The 20,046-nt window shown below is 34.4% G+C and overlaps 1 pseudogene; it reads right to left on the reverse strand.

Annotated features, from left to right (window-relative positions):
• Positions 1-1,650: 1,650 nt before the first annotated feature.
• On the reverse strand, positions 1,651-16,899 carry LOC118519985 (mitochondrial intermembrane space import and assembly protein 40 pseudogene; annotated as a pseudogene).
• Between the last annotated feature and the right edge of the window lie 3,147 nt (positions 16,900-20,046).

Below are 20,046 nucleotides of genomic sequence, written 5' to 3' on the forward strand. Positions count from 1 at the left end.
TGAAAAAGTCTTTCAAGTCAATGACAGAACTGGGCCAGAGCAATGAGAATAAATTAAGTGAGAGGATGTTCAATGACCATCTGAAACCACAGTACAGCAGCCTCCAGTGGTTCTTTTCTCTTTTACGTGGATTAACAGAAACAAAAATCTACCCTTCATCTTTTTAGGAGGCAAAACTATCATATTTGTAATTTTAACCTATCAATATTGATCAAGAGAAAAATGTGTTTCATTTATTTTAGTTGATACCAATAGAAGTCTCAATCACTTTGATTACAAATGTTTGAAAATAGTGAAAACCAATGCATAGAAAATGCATGACTGAAATGGCATTCAATATACTTAAAATTTTTTCAGTTGTGTTTTAATCTATTGATTAGTTCTAAACTTGGCATCAAAATATATCAAATATCCCCCCACCCCTGTACATACACACACACACACACACACACACACACACACACACACACACACACACACAGAGGATTTGGCCCAACACTGAAAAAGCCCATTTCAAAACTCATTAAGCTCCTTTATGTTTTCTATACATCTTACCTTATTCCTTTAGAAAACCTCCTTCTCAGAGAACTCATGTATCAGGAATTATTCTATTCCCTATTCCTTGACTCCAACAAATCCATTCTACCTTTACATTATTTCTCAAATCTGTCTATACTTTTATGTCATCATTTCCCCTCCACTGTTGTAACTAGGAGCTAGATGCGTGTATATTCCCATAAACTGGATCTCTATCCCAGGTTCACAAAATTTCTGCACTCTACTCTCTCTTCTATTGTTTGAGTATTCATATCTGATATTTACTATTTTTTCCAGGTAAAAACCATGTTTTCCTTTTAATTGACAACTTAATTCACATCATTTCTTCTCTTGGCTGCTACTTTGGTAACAATTAAGTCCCCACCTTCCAAAAACATTGCATCTGACACAGAGAGAGCCAGTGTGGACACAGGCCCCAAACCAGGGCTTTTGGAATCACAAGAACAGCAAAACCAGCCTTTCTCTTCACTTAGAAAAGGATTGTGAATCTGACGGTCTAAAGCTCCAATTTCCAAACACAGAAACCTTGAGTTCAATGTAAAAATGGAAACCAAAATGTATCAGAAATGAAATACAGTACCTCCTAATATACTCAAGGTCAAGAGGGCTCTTAAGAAATTAGTATCTGATCATCTACCTGGCCTCTTGTATTAGGAATGGTCCCACTCCAGCATTTTTAAAGGAAGATGTTTGTTTCTATTTCATTTCCCAAAGGGGTATAAAATCTACTAAAAGGGATATCATCAAAATAAATCAGCTCAGTCACAAAATAGATCAGCTCACTCATTCCCAGATAATGATTTTTGGTTGCTGAGCATAGTCAGCACATTATTTCAAAGTTCAGAGTAATCTGAGAAGAGAATTCAACAGTGACAGCTACATTTGCTGACAGGTTTATGTAAGACACACATACATTTTTTCCAGTATATATGTCAAAGGACCAAGGACCTTGATCATCAAAGTAAGTTATTTTGTACATTATGGTGCACAGAATAGCGGAAAGAGACTTATCAGAGAATGACCAAAAGGCATTTTGCAAAAGGTTCGTATCATTCTGAAGCAGAAGTACTGGAACCCAATGCCTTGTGGTCCTCATTCGCTTGACCCCTGCTCTTCTTTGGTTGCAGGGGCCTCAGTGGGAGCTGTCTGTTCTAAATGTTCTACTGGCTTCTCCTCCTCGTCCTCCTTCTGAAGATAGAGGTTGGGGTATTTCTGCATGCATTCCTGCATGGCCCAAAATTGGTCTACACAGTCCGATGGCTTGACATTCTCTGTGCTATAGTGCAAGTAGGAAAAGGCCCACTTGAACTGTTCCTCACAGGGGCCACTGGCCATTCCGCACTGGGGCCACTCTCATGGGCAGTTCCAGTTAATGTCTCCATTTGGCAAGATCAATCCATGCTCCTGAGGATCCCTGGGATCATATGCACCAGCTCTGCACTGCTTGGAGTTTCATGGCTATCATAGGTCACAGATAGGATTCGCTCTTTCCCTTCCAGAGGGCAGGAGGCCAGGGCTGCAGCCCAGGAGTCAGACCTCCAAGCTACAGCAGCGTGCTCCTTCTATGACCTCTGTCCTCAGGGAGGGCAGGCAGCTGCGAGGCCCATGCAGACCCGCCCCCAACAGGCCTGCCCACCAAGTGCCTGCCTCCACCTGATATTTACTATTATTTTAACAGCTTGACTTATCTCATGTATATTTTTTTCTGTCCAAATAACTTTCACTTTTCCTCTAGCACTGGAGTATTTTCAGGATTTTTGAGCCATAACTTGCACTGTGTCATTAACCTGTGTGATCTTGATGATATCCACCTTACATTTTTCGTATGAATAGCATCAATAAAATATTTTAAAACTTATAGTGATTACCATTTTAATAAGCCTGTACATATCTTTTGATACATTTCCTAAATAATGTGTCATAATGAAGCAAGAAAATTTTTTTTTCCTTTTTTCACAAATAGCAATGGCAGGCTGAAAGATATTTAAGTAATATAATACAATATGCCCAAGTTTATATATATAGTAAGTGGTGAAATCACACTCTGGTCCATTACTTATAGCCCATACTCATTTCACATCTTTATATTGCCTATGAAAAAACTTTATAAAAGGTCATAAAATGCAAAAAAAAAATTGTTTTGCTTGCTTTTAACAAAATTTTGATTTCTGCCGATGTCTTTTCTAACACACATTATGACTTTATGTAATTTATTTATTTGCATACCTGCATCTACCTTGATTGTGAGCAAACTAAGGCCATTAGACGACCTACCAAATTTAGGGATTAAAAAAATTACTGAAATTACATCATGACATTATACATTTCCTCTGTATCCTATTCTGGTGACTTTTACCCTCAGCTTTATTAAGATATAACTGACACATAATACTGTGTAATTTAAGGTAATCTGATACACATATATATTGTGAAATGATTACCATCACCTCACATAATGACCTGTGTGTGTGTGATGAGAACATTTAAGATTGTTAAGTATTTTAGATTTTAAGTATTAAGTATACGTAAGTATTTAAGATTTTAAGTATATATTAACAATAGGCATCATGCTATACATTAAATAGAACTTATTCATCTTATAAAATGTAGTGTGTACTCTTTGACCATTATCTCCTGATTTTCCCAATCCTCTAGCCCCTGGCAATCACCAATCCACTCTTTCTAGGAGTTTAGAGTTTTCAGAATTCACATATTAGTGAGATCATGCAGTATTTGTCTTTCTCTGACTTATTTCACTGGTAATGCCCTCAAGGTCCATCCATATTGCCGCAAGTGGCAGGATATTCTTCTTCTTCTTTTTAAAGATTTATTTATTTTTATTTGAGAGAGAGAGCCTGGGGTGGGAGGGGCAGAAGGAGATGGAGAGAGAACCTGAAGCAGACTCTGCACAGAGCTGGGAGCCCAACGGGGGGCTCGATCTCAGGACTCAGATCAGGACCTGAGTTGAAGCCAAAAGTCAGTCACTTAATTGCACCATCCAGGCGCCCCTGGATTTTCTTCTTTTTATGGCTGAATAATTTTTCGAGGAATCTCTAAACTATCTTCCACCTTGGTTGTCTGAATGTGCATTCTGACCTACAGTGCACTATGGTTCCCTTTTCTCCATTCTCCCCAACATTTGTTACCTTTTGTCTTTTTTTAAATTATGTTATGTTAATCACCATTCATTACATCATTAGTTTTTGATGTAGTGTTCCATGATTCATTGTTTGCGTATAACACCCAGTGCTCCATGCAGTACGTGCCCTCTTTAATACCCATCACCAGGCCTACCCATCCTCCCACCCCCTCCCCTCTAGAACCCTCAGTTTGTTTCTCAGAGTCCATAGTCTCACATAGTTCATCTCCTCTGATTTCCCCCCCTTCATTTTTCCCTTCCTGCTATCTTCTTTTTTTTTTTTTTTTAACATATAATGTATTATTTGTTTCAGAGGTACAGGTCTGTGATTCAACAGTCTTACACAATTCACAGCACTCACCATAGCACATATCTTTTGTCTTCTTATAAGAGCCATCTAACAGTCGTGAGGTGATAGCTCATTGTGGTTTTGAGTTGAATTTTCCTGATGACTAGTGATGTTAAGCACTATTTTCATGTACTTATTGGCTATTTGTATGTTCTCTTTGGAAAAATATCTGTTCAGGTCCTCTGCTGGAACCACATTTTGAATGATGCCACCACCAAAACCGATTATCTGTAAATCAGTGAATGAAAAGTCACTGTTCTCACTTATCTTATATATGCTTACACTTAAAAAAGGGGTGATGCTTCTGGTATTTAAAAGAAACATGTGAAATCTTTTATTTACTAAAATATACATTAAACTCAACACAATTTTTTCTCTAATATTTACACTACTATATTGGGTGATCTGCCTGTGCATTTTGTGGTTCATGCATCTATTTCAGAGAACTATTTACTCAAACCTACAACACTGGGTCTCTGACTTTTAGAGCAGTTTTTGTTTTTGTTTTTTTCCCAATGAATTAATGTTTTAAAACCAAACACTATTTTGACTTGAGAGAAAGCCTAGATAAGAATATTTTGATTTAATTTTTATCATATGGATAGTAGAAATTCTTTCTTGGTTTTGAAATTTCATAGTTTATATATCTGAATATCTAGGATTAGTGAGTTGATCTTTTACTTGGTTTCATAGAAAATGTTACGACAGTGCTTCTCAACTGCTACTTTAAACTAAAAATTCCAAGACATATAAACCTTTGCAACTAACTTGGAACCAGAAGGGGTAGAAAAAGAGTGTTTCCCATATATATACTACTGTATCATTTCCAAAACAACAACAAAAAATTATATTCAATTGAAGTAATTTTACAATTACTTGATGAATACTGAATACATATGCTATGCCAACTATGGTATTAGGTATACAAATTCCAACGGATACAATTTGTATTTTCAAGTAGCTCTAGTTCTTTCAAGGGATATAGACATGTAAACAATTAATTGTAAAGCAATCCAAGAGTGTCTTTGTTAATTACATTAACAACGTTTAATGAAAGCCTAAAAGGAATCTGTCACTTGGTCATACATAAGTTATTGAGTAATGTGAAGAATCTATTCTTTTTTTTCATTTTCCACAAATAAATTGGATTATATGACTCTTTGTTAACAATCTGACTCAAAGTACTAAGAATTAAAATACCATATTTAGGGAATATGTACATTTATTACTTTCAATATGCAAATTGTCAGGGTTATTTTATAACGTGAATCACTTCAAATATAGGCAACATTTGCATATCCAGTTTGTTTTCCCTACATTCTGTCATATGGATTGGTCTCTGAGTACTCAGGTTAATTAACTAATCACTGCATTGTCAAGCCCCTATTATGCTCTCTGCTGAAATCCTATCACTGACTTGTTCTGGGTTGAGATTTATCTTAGAAACTGAGAGCCAAGGCTGGAACACTCTGAACAGAATGTTCTATTTCTGTATAAGATGATAGATGTTGCTCTTGCCCAGAATGACAACACTTTGCACTGCTCCCAATCTGTAAATTGTTCCATTTGCTTGGCATAATAAGTATACTGATGTATTTAATTCTTTCTACCAGGGCCATGCTGTTCAATTCCTCTCTGCTAGCCAAATATACCAGAAGTCTTAAATTTCTCATCAATAGGGAGACTAAATGTTATCTCTTTCATATGTAAAAGTAGTGTTACTATCCTGCTGTTAGTGTTTCTGAGTTACTGTATTTTCAAAATTCAAGATTAGAAAAAGATTTGTTGTGATCTTTACACTTTTATCAACTATTTTGTCAAAGCCCAGAAAAGATCCTGAAAAAATAATTGTCTACAATTACAGGTACAATCTGTGGAAATGATTTAATATAACTATAAATATATAAATTTATATAACTAACTACCACCTCTTTTCAAAATGAACTTTTGGGGCGCCTGGGTGGCTCAGTCGGTTAAGCGTCTGCCTTCGGCTCAGGTCATGGTCCCAGGGAACTGGGATCGAGCCCCGCATTGGGCTCCCTGCTCAGCGGGAAGCCTGCTTCTCCCTCTCCCACTCCCCCTGCTTGTGTTCCCTCTCTAGCTGTGTCTCTGTCAAATAAATAAATAAAAAATCTTCAAAATGAACTTTCATTTCTTTGAGTCCCTTTCATCTATTGCAAATGAAAAAAAGTGCTTGTTTTGGCTTTACATATAAATTACAGAATGATATGACTCCATTATATTTAACTATGGTACCATGTACTATTTTGCTTTCTCTTTTATCACAGTTCCTTTTTTTTTTTTTTTTTTTTTTAATGAGCATGGAATGCTTTTAGTTCCGCCAAAAGGAGAATGCCTCAAGGAAACAACGTTTGGAGCGTTCAGTGCCAAGCGTTAGTGGTTTCCTTCACACTTTCATAGGACCAGAATCATATTCTGTGCTTACCATCCAAGTTAGGAGACACGGAATTATGACCCACTGGCTCCACCCAGCCCATTACCTCATTTTGTAAAGCAAGTTTTATTGGAGCAATGCCCATTTATTCCATGTTATCTATGGCTGTTTTAGCACAACGTTAGCAGACATGACTTTAACTGCCACAGAGACTTTGTGGCCTATAAAGCCTAAAATATTCACTTGTATGAGAATTACTGAAAAAGGTTGTTGACTTTGATCTAACTCAGAGTGCAAAATTGGAGTTGCTTCTGGTGTTACTTTGTCCTGTGTAGTTTTTGGAATTCACTGAATTAGTTCTACTCTTGTTACTCATAGGGTTGTTAGGAAGACCACATTAATTAAATAAGCTAATATTTGCAAGTAATTAAAAAAAAAAAAACCTAGGTCTTAAGAAGGGCCATATAAATGCTGTTAATAAAAAATGGAAATGAACTTAGCAAATATACTAATTCAAAGAATGCCAGATCCCTTGATGTCTATTTAACCAAAGTGTGGATTCCGGCAGTGTTCAGATATTCATTATTAAAATCAAGCATAACCTTGACTATATCAGGCAAATTATGAGAAAGCAGAAACTCTTTTTCTAAAGATAATTACTAATAAATTTATGTAAGAGAAAAAAGACTTGATGGATTTTCGGGTATAAACATATTCTAGAGGAAATTGTACATGTCTTTGCTAACTAGTCAGAAGCTAGGAGATAACAAGTTTTTGGATTGTTTTAGTAAATAGTTGAATATATTATAGTAATAGTTGTTTGAGATATTACTCTTGTTTACATTGCATTCAATGAAAGTGTTCATTTGATATTGAAGTGTTATAATGCTGCAGTGACACACACACACACACACAGATAAATAAATATTTCAGAACTTAAGAAGAGGGAATAGAAAAATTTGTGTGCTAATAAAGGGCTACAAAACTCCAAAAAAAAAAAAAAAAGAAAAATTTGTGAATAATTTTTATGCTTTAAATGTCTGTTTCTATTTCCAGAACTAAGAATATAGTATGTCTAGTCACATAGTTCCATGCAAATTTGGCTGTGTTTGGTTTCAGGTGCTCATTTATGTTAATGATGATGCACCTTTTGATTAATAAATATGGGATTCTTTTGCATATTTCAGTTCCCTCACATTCTTTCTAAACTACTTTTTTAGGAAAGTAATGAGGCAAAATTTGCTTCTCTACTCATAAAATCTCCAAATTTTTTGTAGTTCAAATGATTGCAGATTTAAGTGGACAGATTACTAAAATGTCTATACAATGTTTTGACTGACTGATTATGAGTCAGTTATATATAGCTTCTACAGCATTTAGAGGAATACAGATCAGAACGAAATATGCAAAAAATGTGATGTTAACATTTTCATGATGTATCAATGAATTTAAAGATGGCATAATATAAAACAGTGGTTTTATATCTCTTTAAGGAGGAGTAACTTATTTTGAGAAAAATTTTTTGGAATTCTAATATATTCAAGTATTAAAGTAGAGATTCTATAGTTAAAGTATGTTGCTGTTGACTGTGTCTATCAGCTATTTCCACAAAAATTCTGTTTAAACAAACCATCTTAAAACTCAACTATTTGAAATAATAAACATTTATTCTCCCTCATTTGTCTGAAAATCGGCTGGGGATTGATCAATAAAGGCTGGGCTCAGCTTGGCTTGGCTCCAAAGTCTGCGTCTGCTCCAATGTCTCATCCTCCTTCAATCAATGGGTCATCTGGACCATTTCTTCACGTGACAGCAGCAGATTTACAAGAGCACAGAGCCAACTGCACAAATACATTTCAAACTTCTGATTGCATAACCACTGTTAACATCGTTTTTTTTAATTTTATTTTATTGCGTTATGTTAGTCACTATACATTACATCATTAGTTTTTGATGTAGTGTTCCATGATTCATTGTTTGCGTATAACACCCAGTGCTCCATTCAGTACATGTCCTCCTTAATACCCATCACCAGGCTAACCCATCCCCCCATCCCCCTCCCCTCCCCCTCCGATTTCCCCTTCATTTTTTTTTTTTTTTTACCATATAATGTATTATTTGTTTCAGAGGTACAGGTCTGTGATTCATCAGTCTTACACAATTCGCAGCGCTCACCATAGCACATACCCTCCCCAATGTCTATCAACCAGCCACCCCATCCCTCCCAGCCCCCACCACTCCAGCAACCCTCAGTTTGTTTCCTGAGATTAAGAATTCCTAATATCAGTGACATCATATGATTCTTGTCTTTCTCTGATTGACTTATTTCGCTTAGCATAATACCCTAACATCTTATGGAGCAATACAAATCACATGAATAAGACTAACATCCAGAGCTGAGGAAATAGATTTCAGTAACCATGATGCAAAGGCAAATCACATAGAGTGTCAATGTGATAGGGTTAATACCCTCCCCATTTTGGTTTGGCAAGTGCAGGTTTTAATATTTTGAAAAATAATTTAGTTTACACAGTGCCTTCTACCCCAACTAATTTGTTCACTAATCTTCAATGCTCCTTTATCACCAGTAGCACCAGAAGCACCAATGAGGAAACCTAAGTTTCTGTAGAGAACAAGCACTGGTTTTGGAATCAGACTAGAAACAATCAATTCTAACTCTAGACACTGAAATTACTAATTTTGCAATTTTAAATAAATCACTTAAATTTTCTATGCTTTAATTTCTTCTTCTTTAAAATGGTAGAGGGGCACCTGGGTGGCGCATTTGGTTAGGTGTCCAACTCTTGGTTTCGGCTCAGGTTGTGATCTCATGGTCCTGAGATCCAGCCCTAAGTCAAGCTCCGTGCTCAGCATGGAGCCTGCTCAAGCTTCTCTCTCCCTCTCCCTCTCATGCTCTCTTTCTCTCAAATAAATAAATAAATCTTTAAAAAAATAAAATAAAATGGTAAAAACATGCTCCATGGAACTGATGTTCAAGAATACCAGATGAGAGATATAGATACAGAAACAGATACAGATAGGGACATATAGATATGTAAACCCCTCAGTCACCTCCAGGCCAGTGTTTAAAATAGAGTGTTACTATGATGCTTATTAATTATTTCTTATCTCAATTACATTTTCTTGCATTTTTCCCTTGAACACCACCCTTTTCCAACTTTCGGTTCTCATCGGATGCCTTGTCTTTTCATAAAAATTTCTGGTCACTTCCATGGACATATTATTCAAATAGGATCCTAATTCTTTATCACTATTGCTTACTCTGTCAATGCAGAGTATGACTTCTCATAGATACCATTTTTTGTTAGAAAAACAAATGGTGTGTTAGATATGGTGTGTTTTGTAAAGTGGGGAGGATGCATTTCCTTCCATTTGCCATGGCATTCTTATTTTGACACATATATCTTAGTTTCTCCTCTGATTTCTTATTGTTATAAAAATGGGACCTAGTCAAGAAAAATATCTACTTTAAAAAACTATGATAAAATATGAGGCCAAATTTTATTAAAGATATTCTTCTCAGAGAATGAACTCTTTTCTGCCGGGCTCCTTATATATTCATATAAGTAGATACTTGTCAAGAAAAATAATTTAGTCTACTATCAGACAAATCTACAGAGTTTGCATCTCAATGTTGGTGTTAAAGTAGACTGAATTGAATAACTTCATCTGCATGGATAATGTGTTTATTATTTTACTAGGAACTCATTTTCTATAATTATAATGATTTAAGTGAATTTTATTAATACTTAAATTAGTTAAATAAATTATTTAAATATTATTTGCATTGTTACTAAGAAGAAAACTATTTAAACATTAAATTACCTTAATACAAATTTTCATGAATTATTTCTGAAATATGAAACTCAAGATAGAATAAAATGATTCAGTCACTTTAATGAAAAACAAAAATATATGAAGTAACAAACTATTTTAAAAGGATATTCCCATTTGATTATAAAGCTTATTTGTTATTGAATAATGGGGTATACTTGCACTTGAACAGAAATGGCTTTAATTTGCTACAATAGCCCTGTGGCTATGTGTTGCTACATAGTTTCAGAAATTTCATTTTTTTGAGTGACAAAACAATCACTATTGGAATCTCTTGCTGGTTGACAGGAAATACGACTTTACAAATGGTAAAGAGAAAATCCCAAAAAGGAGAGCTATCTTTCTTTGTTGATGAATCCTCTAAGGAATATTGTACTATTGTATAAAGAGCCAATTTACTTAACCAAGAAACTGGGACATCTCTTACTAACTTTTCATCTGACCCCATTATAATTGTATTTTTGTGATGGGGGTGAAAATTGTCTTTCCTCCTTCCACCACTGACCTAATTTGAAAGAAAAAAAAAAATCACTGTAAAGAATAATCACAAATACCTATAAATAAATATTTTTTAATTTTGAAAAAACTCTAAGAAAATACAGTAAACTCTAATATTAGAAATTCTCTACAAACATGTTTTAATTGCATTGTATTATTTTTTAGGAAAGTGTTCCTTTAAAACAGTTTTAAACTGATCAAAAAGTCTCACTTAAGCTCTTGTCTTTTATAAATCACAAACCAAACAGCTGTTTCTAAATACATGAAGTTTTCATTTATTATGATGTAATGTAATAAATTATCAGTCAAACCTAGGATTAGACTTCTGTAAGAATTACAGAATTTAAATATTTCTGATTAAGAAATGACTGAAGTAAGTGGGAAACAGCTTTCATCCCACAGATTCACAGAGGGTGACAATTCCTAGGCTTTTCTTAGACAAAAGTAGCAGTCACTGCCTCTTCTAGCTAAAGGTGAATGCAGAGTTTAGCTAAACTACTCCATGGTACTGATGCCTCAGCATCTATTTTGTTTGACCCAGCAGCCTGCAGAGACCTTAAACTTAAACCAGCCCCTCACACAGCAACCCACAGTCAGCCACCCACAGTCGCCTAGACAGCAACCCACAGTCACAAGAAAATGTAACTTCTTTTTCCTCTTTTTTCTTTATTATTTAAGTTCAATTAGCCAACATATAGTACATCATTAGTTTTTTGATGCAATGTTCAATGACTCATTAGTTGGGTATAATACCCAGGGCTCTTCACAACACGTGCCCTCCTTAATACCCATCACCTGGTTACCCCATCCCCCCGCTCCCTCCCTTCTGTAACCCTCAGTTTGTTACCTGGAGTCCAGTCTCTCATGGTTTGTCTCCCTCTCTGATTTCTTCCCATTCAGTTTTCCCTCCCTTCCCCTAGGGTCCTCTGCTTTATTCCTTATGTTCCACATATAAGTGAAACCTTATGATAACTGTCTTTCTCTGCTTGACTTATTTCACTTTGCATAATCCCCTCCAGTTCCGTCCATGGAAATATAAATTCTTGATAAGACTTCCCCAACAGCCCTTGAGATCAACAGTCTCCCCTGACTCTCAGTGCCTTCCCCTTTCGGACACTCTAGATAAGATCCCAGAGGAGCTTATCAAAACTTGCTCTTTAAGTTTGAATTTCCCAGTCTGGCCCTATCTCGGGAACTGCAAATCACTTCCACTCACATACCCTAAAAGTCATGTAGCCCAGATCCTGCCTCTACCTTTGCCCGCACCCTGCCTTGACCTTCTTGTGTGGCCCCTTGAGGCGTGCCAGGTACTTCCTTCAGGACCTGTGAGTGATAAACTTCTCCATTCAAGTTCTCTTATGGTATCTTAATGAACCTCAGCTCACCATCCTGCACCCTGTGCTCTATTTAAAAAGTGTTAATTTGACAGATTCATAACAAGATGTGAATGGATTTTGTGTACTGCGACAGCCTGAATGAGAAATCAATTCTAGTGCAAACTAAATAAGAAGAATTCCATGATAAAAATATTAATAAGCATGGAGCATTCAGTGGAGTAATAAAAGCATGCTCACCTCAGTAAGTACCACTATATTTTTAAATCCTCCTGTTGCCTTTGATTTAAAAATATTTATTGCATGTTGGATTTTCATTCCTGGCTTTAAGATATGCATTTACATCATTTCAAAGGCAAAACAAATTTTCTCTTCTAATACTTCCCAAAAAAATAGTTGTTTCTCTCCCTATACATAAAATACACTGCTGACTTCTGATAAAAGATGACAGATTAAATGTACTCATTATATCATGTTACCCTAAACTCCATTAAAATGACTATTTGAACATATAAACTTGGGGGGCGGAAGAGAGGAAAAGTGGTGAATAAATAGAAAAAAAAGGTATCTTGAAGGTTGAAAAGCAGATGCATGGATGGTCACTGAATTAGTGGCCATGAAAATGCTGCCTACTAAACTGGTAGTTGGAAAGTCAATGAACAACTGGGTTTAGACTGCACAGGAATTTGCTGAATCAGCTATGCAAGCAGAATCTCACAGTAGATGTTTTAAATAACCCATTTTAGTGTTGCCAGAGAGTATCTGCCAAGATTATGAATTAGGATAGGTTTGTGGCTCCATAGTTCTAATCGACTGAAGATAAATCATAAAAGAGGTAAACACTAATTCCAGGAACAACAAACCAAACAGCCAATAAATGACAACCACAGTAAAAACAAAAATTTCTGAAAAATGCTTAGGGAGAAAAAAGACTTCCAGGCCCAGTGTTTTTGTGCAGTTTGGGAAAGGGCAGTGGTTGAGGTATATGTAAGATGATATTAAGAAGTTAAGTTGAAGGAAAAAAAAATTAAAATTCATGTATTTTCCTTTGTTTTTTTTGTTTTGTTTTGTTTTGTTTTACTGTCCGGAATCAACGCTGATGGCCCTTCTTTATGGAATTTGTTGCAACAACTTTGACCACTGATGCTTGATGCTACAGCAGGTGATGTCCACTGGATAAATAGTGTGGTAACATCAAATCATTGGTGTATAGGGAACTGGAGGGAAAAAAAATGCAAGCTAGTATTCTGTTAGGTACTCATATACTAGGACAGGTATGCTATAAAGTAATGAGTTTCTTTGCCCCCAGTGCAAATTCTTCCTAAGGGTTAGAAATGAAACACTTACCAGAAGGGCTACTTTGTGGAAAAGTCAAACAGGAATGACCAATACAACTAAAGTCATTATAATATTTTTTACATGGTATACTCCGAATCGCATAAATCAGAAGGGCTGCCAGGGCTGTCATAGAAAGGTTATAAAGCAATTTCATTCAGAAATATTTGTGGATAAAATTGTGAATTTGGCAAGAGGGGATTATAAAAATTATCTTGTGTTTCTATAAAATGAGTTTTCTGTCAAGTGTTTATAAAATACAATACCTCTCACAAAAATGGGTGGGTTATCATAACATACTTAGAAACATTTATATCTTCTAAGGGGTTAATTCAAGAAAGACTTCTTAATAATTTTGCCATGTAAGAAATCCACTGTTTTTGGCCAACAGTAATGAAATATCACTACCTAATATGTTAAAATAAATGTATAATATTAACATACATTTGGGTATTTGTACAGTATTTTTCACTATATTTAACTTTGTTATGGTATAAAAATAACCATGTACTAAAATAATATTGTCTATATAAACTATACAGAATAACTTAATTATTTGCTTATATTTAATAAATACATTAATGTATATTTTCAGCATATCAAGATTTCCTGAGTAGTTCAAGAGCCAGAAATATATCATTATGTAATCAGCAATGATATCCTCTCCTAATTCATAATTTTCAACACTAACATTATAAATTTATACCTATATGTATCATCATAAAAATTTTATATGAGTATTTATTCCAGGAAACTGGATGCTTGATATTCACCAGCAAATTTACTGCAATTATGGTAGCACTGTATATTTGAAATGACCATCTGAATAATCCTAAACGTTAGAATATAATGGGAGTTATATTTCTAATACTATCAATGCTATAGATACCTGGGTATAGTGTTAAAGTAGGCTCTATTAATGATAAAAGTAAAATAAAATAGGTCTTTATATGATAATACAATACTTATTAAATGAGCTACATTATTACAAATTCCACAATGGTCAATCATACAATTTACAGTTTAGCATGTACATCAACTCAAAAATCACTTAAGGCCTAGTATGCGAAGGATTCAATAACAATAACCGGAAAAACTGAATGTGTTAATGTGTAGAAATTGTCATAGCTCACAGACAAGTGAAACAGCTACAATCATTCCTTTGATCTATGTAGAAATTTCTCTGTCTTTAGGCAAATGGTAAGGAGAGAATAAATGGATTTCTTCAAAAGCATTTTCTTATGAACTACTGTGGAAGCAGAAATTTTCAGTCAGTGTATTACAAACTTTGGTTTAAAAAAAGGGAACTAATTATTACCATGCAATATATAGCACCATTTCTTTCATTTTCAATAACAAATTTTAAGGGCCTTAAGAAATGAAGATAATCAAACTTGAAAAAGAAGAAAAACCAAAAGCTCAATTTTAATTAGAAACTGAAATAGCTTTGAAGGCACATAAAATAATGAATTCTAAATTCTACTTATTTGAACAAATTTAATAAACATGTATAATAAAACTACTATCACATACTATATATCTTTCACTTTTTCACTATAAGAAGAATGTTATAGCTTGTTTCTAACGTTACTAAAAAACTTCCATTAAAATATCTCGAGTACAACAAAATTAGATCAATTAAAACACAAATATTTTCAACTACCTGCATGGTGTCTTATTAAATATTGACAACATAGTGACATATACATATAGCTGCTCTTAGAGCAAAGAGCATGAACAAAATATAAGACCTGTGTGTATGCCCCAAGTACCACAGGTCTGACTGTATAAACTAGCAAGGAGCCTGGCATAATCTTCTGTATTCAAACTTATTGGGAAAAAAAAACAAAAACAAACACATAACAGGCAAACCAGATCACTGCAATAAAACAAACATCACAATAAAATGAGTCAAATGAATTTTCTGGTTTCCCAGTGCATACAAAGTTATGTTTCCACTATACTATAGATTGTTAAATGTGCGATAGTATCGTTTCTGAAAAAAAACAAGGCACATACCTTAATTTAAAAAAGTTTATTGACAAAAATCCTAATTTACATCAATTGAACTTTCAGCAAGTCATAATAAGTAATCACAAATCAATATAACAAATGTAATGATAAGGAAGAAATTTGATATATTGTGAGAACTACCAAACTGTGACACAGACATGCAAAGTGAGCAAATGCTGGTGGGAAAATGGCACCAACAGATTTGCTCCATGCAGGGTTGCCACAAACCATCAATTTGTAAAAAATACTCAGTATCTGCAAAGCACAATAAAATGAGGTATGCCTTAACGCTTTAAAATACTTGGCACTATTGAAACATTTTTTTTCATGAAGGAAATCAACTTTAGATATAGTCAACTGTGTTTCTACAAAAGTACACTGTCAGATTATTTTGTTTGCAATCTAGATTATTTTATTATTCATTGTATACTATTTTTTCCTCTAGAATTTGGACAGTTAATTATGACATAAAAGGAAAATCAAGGGTTTTCGCATATGAATACCTTTTCATGCAAAGGGTCTAAATTTAACCTTTAAAAATGTTTATTAAAATTTTCCTAATAAATATACATTGACAAATAAATCTAACATATGATTTTGATTCTGAATTACACCTAAATCCATGCTTATGCCTAAAATCTGTAAGACTGATTTATTTCTCTATATTGTCAGAAGTTGACAATTTGCTAATGGCGGTAAGATTTTCTTCTTTAATAATGTTCCTTTAGGTGTCCTACTTATTAAGCTGGACTTGAGGTAATGTTTGGAAGTTTTATAATACAAGACAAGTGACATAGTTGGAAAGGGAGAAAGAAGATTTTAGTTGAAACATAAAAATTAATACACTTTTTTTTTGTAAAGACAAACTAAACAAAATTTAATATATGTACTAATGTGTTTAACCTTTTGGATATATAAGGTAACTTTTTATAATTCTCTTCTTGGCATCCTATTTCCACTGACTAAGAAGTAATGAGAATGTTAAAATATCATACTCAACTAATTAGCTAATAAAAATACTGTTCTATATCATAGAGTATTTTAGTAATCAGATGAATAGTGATTACACAGCTCTTTTCCAGTCCTCCTTGTGCCAAGATCTTATACTGAAGCTGTTTTGTGGTGATAACATAATCTATCATCTTAAAACTTAGACTATGATATTAAATTTAAAAATTCAATTTAGTATTTTTTTATATGTTTACACTTAGGAAATTTAAAATAATGTATATGTACTTGAAGTAGCATAATTCTGCCATTTTTTCTATATAATAAAAATGACAGGAACAGATGACAAAGGGTGACGTTAGCCACCATAGTGAGAAATACACCATTCTTTACCTAGTTCCAGATTCAAGCCAATTCTCAGACTCAAAGATCCTTGATTCAAAAGAGTAGCAGTGTCCACTTGAGAAAAGACCATGCTTGCAATGTTATAGCAAATATATAAGGTAAGGATTTCTTTAATGTTTTACCAGAGGAATTTAAGGCCATTTATATGTGTAAGTGTTCACTGAGGAAAGGAAAATTTTCACATACTTTGAAAGGTACTGATTACAAGTTCTGAACTGTTACTGACACCACAAGACCCAAAATGTCATTATGCCCCATTACATACATTTGAATGGCTTAGGGAGTCAAGGAGACAAGTAATGTCCTGTATCAGATGACCCCAGTGAATGAAAGGTAACATTTAAGTTTCATTTTTCTGTTCACCGCATGCTCTGAATTAAAGTTTATTCTGGTCCTTCCAAACCAACCATAAAAGTCAGCTTCTGACCTTTCAAATTGTTTCCAAATAATTTAATTGAGTCCTATAACAAATTCAAGAAAATTTATAGGGGTATAAAAATATTCAGACCCTAACAAAATATAGTTCACGATTTTTGGCATCTAATAAAATATTAGCTGCATACAAACAGGCTTGAAGATAAAATCCATAGTGAGGATAAAAAAGTCAATTAATAGAAATAAAACCAGAAATAACACAGAATTAGTAAACAAGGATATTAAAAGTTACTGTAACTATACTGAATAGGTTTAAGATGGTAGAGAAATACAGATTTAGTATGTTAAGTAAGGAAGCAGAAGATATTTTAAAAATAACCAAATTAAAATTCTAGGGATGAAAAATACAATGTCTGAGATGACAAATGCACTTAAAATTATTGGTAGCAAATTAGACACAGAAGGAAAGAAGTTCAATTAGTAAACCTGAAGACAAAAGAAGAGAAAGTATCAAACTTGGAACTGAAAGTAGAAAAAAATAGTCTGAAAGTAATAAAGTACTAGTATACTTTGGGAAATGTTTAAGCAGACTGAAATATTAAAATGTTCTTAAATACTGCGAACATAATTGGAGTCCTTGAAGGATAGCCCTGAGAAAGGAAGACATATAAATATTTGAAGTAATAGCACCTGAGAATTTTCCAAATTGGTGAGAACTATAAATTCAAAGATCTAAGAATATTAATGAAACCCAAACACACAAAAAAAAGATGAAAAAACTACATCTAGGTAAATCATAATCAAATTGTTTAAAACGATGATGAAGAAGGTATCTTAAAAGTAGCCAGAGAATAAAGACATACTGCATACACAGAAACAAAGAATCAAATCAGAATTCTCAGAAACAAAACAAGGGAGAAAACAGCGGAACAACATAATTAAAGTATTGACTGGAAAAAGAAAACAAAGCCATGGGCAACTTGTGTCCTATACTTATAGGCAATATATTTCAAATACAAAGGTAAAGATATCTTAAGCATACAAATCTCACAAGTTTGCTCAAGAGAAGACCTACACTACAAACAGGGATAGGAACAGAAAAGGTATCAGACCAATATTTGATCTAGATAAAGAAATGAAGTGCAGCAAAGTGATAAACATGTAGGAATATATAAACCATGCATTTTTCTTATTGCTTAAGTATCTTTAAAATATAATTGACAGTTTCAAACAAAAGTAATACGGTTTGCCTTCTGGAAGGCAGAATTTGCAACCAAAGAACTTACATAATTAGTTGAAGGATTTCCAAATAAAGTGTTGAAGATGCATGATTTCTTTGCTCACAATAAATGGTGAGACTACAGACATAAACTTATGTAAGAACCATTAAACAAAAAAGAACAAGGACTGGGTGATTTTGAAAAGTCTCAGCCTCCGGTTTGATAGAAGATGTTAAGTGGTCAGATATGGCTGCCCAAAGGGGCACAGAAAAAACAAACATAACAAACAAAAAAACCGAGTGTGTCATTGAACTTTTTGCTGTAACTAAATTCAAAACTTCAGTGCATTTAGTCACGCAAAGTGCCCTTTCAAGACATTAAGGGTAAAACTTCTCAACCAGACCCAAGGACTTCTAGGAAGATGAAGAAAATTTTCTCTCAGCCATCACAGCAGGAGGCAAAGGTAGAGAAAAGATCATCTCTCTCTCTTTTTTAATCTCAAGTAATCTCTATGCCCAATGTGGGGCTCCAACTCATGATCCCAGATGAAGAGTCACATGCCCTACTGACTGAGCCAGCCAGGTGCCCCATCTCTCCCCCCCTTTTTTTTTTAATTAACTAAATTACAGACTTTATTTTAATTTTACCAGATATCCGAAGGATGTCCTTTTCCTAGTCCAGGATCCAACCCAGGATTCCACACTGCATTGATTTTCAGTTGTTTTTAATTAAAAATGTATATATTTAAGGTGTATACCATATTATATACTATAAAACTATAATAACCCAAACAGTCTAGTACTGCAAAAAAATAGACACATAGGCCAGTGGAACAAAATAGAGAACCCAAAAATAAACCAAAGCATATAAGGCCAACTAATTTTCAAGAAAGGATTACCTTACAGCGATTTGTGGGTATGGATTTTCTCTAATGGAAAAAATCTCAAAATACACGTAAGACACAAGTTCTTGAGAAAATCATTATCAGCAGAACAACTGTCAGCTTGGAGTGAAAGACAGAGTACAAAATGCAAGAGGCTGTCGGACCGTACGTTTTACTGGAAACACATTCTACCTTTTATGCAAAAAGAAGGACAACGCAAAAGATCAAGAGCTAAAGAAACTTGATTCCCAGGCCTTAAAACCTAATTTAGAAAGAGCCAACTTTCTTTTTTTTTTTTTAAAGATTTTATTTATTTATTTGAGAGAGAGAGAATGAGAGACAGAGAGCATGAGAGGGAGGAGGGTCAGAGGGAGAAGCAGACTCCCTGTCGAGCAGGGAGCCCGATGCGGGACTCGATCCTGGGACTCCAGGATCATGAGCTGGGCCGAAGGCAGTCGCTTAACCAACTGAGCCACCCAGGCGCCCCGAGAAAGAGCCAACTTTCTGTTGGCTGGATTTCATAACTGTTGTGGTTTCCTGATTCATTTTTTACCTTTCATTCTTCCCTTTTTGAATTATAATGCCCATAATTGTTGTCCTATGCCTTTCCATCATTATTTATTTTGGCACTTTGAGACAGATGACTTGTCCCTATAGATTCAAAGTTCTACAGAGAGAGGATTGTGCTCTATCAGCTGCACTTAATAGATTACAGCCAGGAACTTCATCCCTACCTGGA

This window comes from Halichoerus grypus, chromosome 4, assembly GCF_964656455.1.
Source record: "Halichoerus grypus chromosome 4, mHalGry1.hap1.1, whole genome shotgun sequence".
Taxonomy (NCBI): domain Eukaryota; kingdom Metazoa; phylum Chordata; class Mammalia; order Carnivora; family Phocidae; genus Halichoerus; species Halichoerus grypus.